Source organism: Penaeus vannamei, chromosome 15 (genome assembly GCF_042767895.1).
Source record: "Penaeus vannamei isolate JL-2024 chromosome 15, ASM4276789v1, whole genome shotgun sequence".
NCBI lineage: Eukaryota > Metazoa > Arthropoda > Malacostraca > Decapoda > Penaeidae > Penaeus > Penaeus vannamei.
Window position 1 is genome coordinate 5,529,840 of NC_091563.1, and position 5,000 is coordinate 5,534,839.

A 5,000-nucleotide genomic window follows, 5' to 3' on the forward strand; every position below is an offset into this window, starting at 1 on the left:
AATCACGTTATAAAAGGAAATCCAGTATATAAAAAGTTCATAGTACGCGAGAAAAAGAGAGCTATCTCATTACGGAAGGAAAGACTGACGCTAAAGACGATATAATATCCTTTCACTAGACGTCATAGTCACAGATAATTAGGCAGACATTGCACGCAAATAATCCTTTCAACATAAATATCACTATTAGAAGAAAACATGCAAGTCACAGGTAGGAGTGCCAGAAGGAGGCTGAACAGGCGCAAGAAAAGTGTCATTTGTTCTCAAAATAGAGAACTTTGGGAAGGACTCATCTGTTTCCCGAGAAGACTCTGGTAAGTTCTCGAAGAATTATCAATTCGTTTGAAGTTTTACTCTCTAAGGAGGTGACAGTTGAATTAAGATTGATGATTTGTCGTAATTTATCGGAGATTGCGGGGAAAAGAGGAGAAAATAAATGAACTCAACTGAGAATCACCGGCGAAACAAACGTGGCCGGAATGGTACCAGACCACCTGTGCCTGAGTGTGTTTATGTGGAGACTGTGGTGTTTATTGAGACTGCAAAATCCCACTTTTTCTGGTAAGCTTCCGAGGCGTCGAGGGAGGTGTGGAGATGTGTTTGTCAAAAGGACATAGAGGGATAAAGGAGTACTGCGGCTCCTTGGCAATGACACGGGGCTGAAGTGTCCGGGTGCCCTTTTTTAAAGTGAATTCGTCGGGTGAGCGATTTTATGATGATTTGAGAGAACGTGTCGGTTGAATTTAGTGGCGGAGGTGATGTTTTGAACGAGGGATTAGCCAGGCAGTGTCCACCACAGATTTAGAGGCGCACAAGACTTGGGGTAGAGAAATGCCTAGGGAAGACCGAGGTCCTCCGGGGTCACATGTTCGGGAGGCGGCGAGATCACGTTGTCTCCTGTAGGGGGCGGAGTAAGGCTATTTATGGCTTTCTTGCAACGCTGTTTGTTGGGCAATGTCCTTAGCTGTTGACAAGGCAGATAACCCTTAGTAATCATTGCCGAGGAACTGTGTCTTGGGAGGGAGTGCCTTGTCTTGGTTGTGTTTGGTTGGGGGTCCTTGGCACTAGGAAAGGGCGGTGTTACTGTCCTGTAAGTATTAGAAATTTATATTCCTTTCTCTTTGTGCAATAAGCATTTTATTATTGTAACTGCCTCTAGTAGTGATGATCTTATTTTTTTTGTTTGACATTCCTGCATTTCCTTTTTCTTTTGCATTTGAATGCAACACGAGTGTGAAAGTCGTCATGTGTTTATGAAGAATTGTTTCAATCTGTAGAACTTCCCTTGCCATTTATTACTGATCTGCTATAGGCAACACAGAAGTTATGGATATCTGGATATCAGTGAAGTTGTGAATAATAAATGTGTAGTGTGCGTGCGTTTGTGTATTATTTATTATATAGATAATTCTATACAGTACGGAATCATTCACCAGAGACCAAGTCCCCAACTCCATTTCACAATTTATTGAGTAATCTAAGTTGCTGTGAGTGGGTGTGCCCTTTGTGCACTGCCCAAGAGGAAAGATTTCGTCACCTCAGTACGCACAGTGACATTGAGCCGAAACTCATTAGCACAGTTTGAACGTAGCTGAAAGTAGACTTTTCGTGTCCTTTTACCTTCATTTGTGGCATGACCATTCTTTTTTTACTGTCAACTGTAACTTTTTGTCCTCTAAAGAATATCATATTCAGTTTGCTCTAACTTAGTCTGTAAAGATTAATCATTTTATATATATATACATATATATATACATATATATATATAATATATATATATATATAATATATATATATATATATGTATATATATATATATATATATATGTATATATATATGTATATACATATATGTATATATATATATATATATATATATATATATATATATATATATATGTATATACATATATGTATATACATATATGTATATACATATATGTATATACATATATGTATATACATATATGTATATACATATATGTATATATATGTATATATGTAAATATATATATACATATATATACATATATATACATATATACATATATACATATATACATATATACATATATACATATATATACATATATACATATATATACATATACATATATACATATATACATATATACATATATATATATATATATATATATATATATATATATATATATATATGCTATGTATATAATTATGATGTATATATATTTATAGTTAATGCTATTGTGGCCTGTTCTGACTTTAAACCAGTGGTGATAAGTAGTTGACTGATCCCTTTTTTTTTTTTTTTCTAACCCGTTGGATCTGGAGGTGCTGCAACCCTCACATAGCCCAACATCTGGGCAATAGGCTTACTTGAGTGGTGATTCAACCTGGTTTGTGGCTTGTAGGCCTGGAGTGATATTCATGAAAGGTCTATGACTATTCTTTACAATTTTGTTTGTGATGTGAGATGTTGCCGTGACTCAAGATTGATGCTGCTAATTATAACAAATATTTACATTATTATAGACTCAAGGAAGATAATTCATTGCAGTAATTTAAACTACATACTGCAATAAATCTTACTGTCATTATGATAATAATACACATTTTATTTATTTAACTGTAATATGCCATATATATATATATGTATTCAGATAGGAAATTGCTGTAAAAATATAGGAAGCAGATTAATTAATACTGCTTATTAGAGCAAACATTTATATCATGATAGACCCTTGATAACCTATTGTAATAACATAATACGGTAAAGAGTGCAATAAATCTGAGTTATATCAAAACAGTAGTATTACATATTTAGTATATTGAACTGTGATATGGCATTAGTATATTGTCATTGCATCAGTTGTAGAATACAGCAACAAAATATAGGAGTCAGCTCTATAAATCAAAAGAGGCGTAAATGCTTTTCTTAATTCCAATGCAGAATAATTTTTAATATAAGGACAAGTTAGCCACTTGCCACTGGGGATGCCAGGTGCATACATGCCATGACTACTTTGTATTTAATTTAGTAATTGTTTTTATATATAGATCACTCTGCAAGTACTGATCCAATTACAAGAACTACCTATCTCAGCTGTTTACCCTTTTCCTAGTTTTTTTATAATATTTTCTAGAATTTAATACTACTGTTAGTAATGTCAATAACAATATAGTAATTATAATGCTGATAACAAAAATAAGTGCCAATATTGATAGCATTAATACGAAAAGCATTTTCCCGTTATTTCAAGGAAAGGTGAGGTCACAAGATCTACTAATTGTCTCCTATGTGGCTAAGCACTGGCAGAGTCATGTTTGTACAGAAACATTTAACAAAATAACACTAAGGTGAATGCAACATTTTCCCATCGGTATTGGGTTAACTTCGGTTTGTGGCACAAGTGCAAATCATGAATGAGATCTCAAAGAACAATTATAAACCTTTTGTGAATACTGCCTTGGTCTACACAAACATTAGTAGGGTATCAAGATTTCTTGCCTCCTCTTTGCAGTGCTATTATGCACATTTTTTGATGTTCTGCCATTTCCCGAGGTCAATATTTGTTATTTGTAATGCTGTCATATTATTTTGCTCTGTAGTGTTGCATTTTATTATGTGTTTCTAATAATATTTTCATATTCAATTTTCTTCTAATACACCCCTTGCTGCCAGTTAGGATAAGCAGGAAACAGAACCTCCTTGGAGCCAGAGCTCTTCCAGTCATGGCTCACTGATAGTGCATTGCACCCTGTTTCTTTCTTAAGTGCCCACTGAGTTTAATTGTGAATGATATTTTGTATTTTTGCCTCAAGAGATACATGTAGTTTCATGGCAAACAGGTGGGAGGGGATATATAAGGGAAGGAAATGGTGAAGTTCTTTTGAGCATCTTTGGAAACTTAGGAGGCTATGATATCTTAGTTGCATATACTGCAGTATGTGTAGATACTTACCATAAACAGTGGTTAGATTCATTGTTTAGTATTCTACTATTTTTCAATCTGCTATGTATGTTGCATAGAAAGTATATAAGTGTTTTTGCCATATATTGACCATTTTGGCTCTCTGTATAGGAAGGAATTATGACATTTTTCTCGTTGCATTGGACTAAGTCAGGAATTTTATTTGCTATTCATACATTCTTGTAGCTTTTGTAGCTAGCTTTTTATAAAGAATAGTTTGTGAAGTGAGATTGCTACATAAATGTATCTATAGAAATTTCCCTTGGAGACCTTGTTAGTAGCAGGAGCAATGTTACTTTGGATTTTTGTTTAAGAATTAATTATCAGCATTTTTTGTATTCTTTGTTAGGCATATTGAACTAGTAGCTTCTACTTAAGTAGTGAACAAGATCATTTAAATTTGAGAATGATAATCTGAATGGAAATGAACATTTATTCCCCTTGATTGGGCATGTTGTGAGAAAATGTTGCTGCAGTTTGTTTTCAGTTTTCAGTCATGCTTGAATTAAAATGTTCTGATATTATATGATAAGGCTGTTAACCCCTTGGATTTGGAAGACGTTGCGATCATGTCAAGGAAAAATTTGGGCAGCTACATGGATGATGTGAACAAAGTGTCAAGAGCGAAGGCCAGGGTGACGGAAAAGACTTGCCACGAGTACACAAACCTCTTGGAGTGTGATTTGACTCATTTGGCGCATAGAAGGGGGCTTTAGCATTATTTCCATTGGTAAATGAATGTGGAATGTAGCATGTGTAAGCAGTGACTGGATGAGTGCTGGCTCCAGGGAGGACGCCATTTCCATGCTATGCACCGTATTTCTGGCCACTGTGACCCGCAGTGTAGGTTGTATTACATAAAATCGAAAATTACAAAAAAATGAGATATGTGACATAAATAACCCAATGTTCCATATTTTTTTTCTTGCACTGAGCTATTTACTACAAAGAGAGTTGATATGGAGTCTATGCAAGGAAAATAAGTAATTATCATCTGGATAAAGCAATTTGATTTGCATTTATTATTATTATGATAGGAATGATTTA

The 5,000-nt window shown here is 34.3% G+C and overlaps 1 protein-coding gene across 4 annotated transcripts in view; it reads left to right on the forward strand.

Annotated features, from left to right (window-relative positions):
* Positions 1 to 176: 176 nt before the first annotated feature.
* The window catches only part of bur (GMP synthase burgundy), a 39,272-nt gene continuing 34,448 nt past the window's right edge, over positions 177 to 5,000 (forward strand). The window contains exon 1 of one of the 4 annotated variants that reach the window (XM_070130402.1): positions 177 to 314. The gene's annotated coding sequence lies outside the window, so the exon portion shown is untranslated. Of the gene's footprint in view, positions 315 to 419; positions 562 to 631; positions 701 to 948; positions 1,091 to 5,000 lie in introns of those variants that run through there. The other 3 variants (XM_070130401.1, XM_070130404.1, XM_070130403.1) reach the window with 3 other exon arrangements.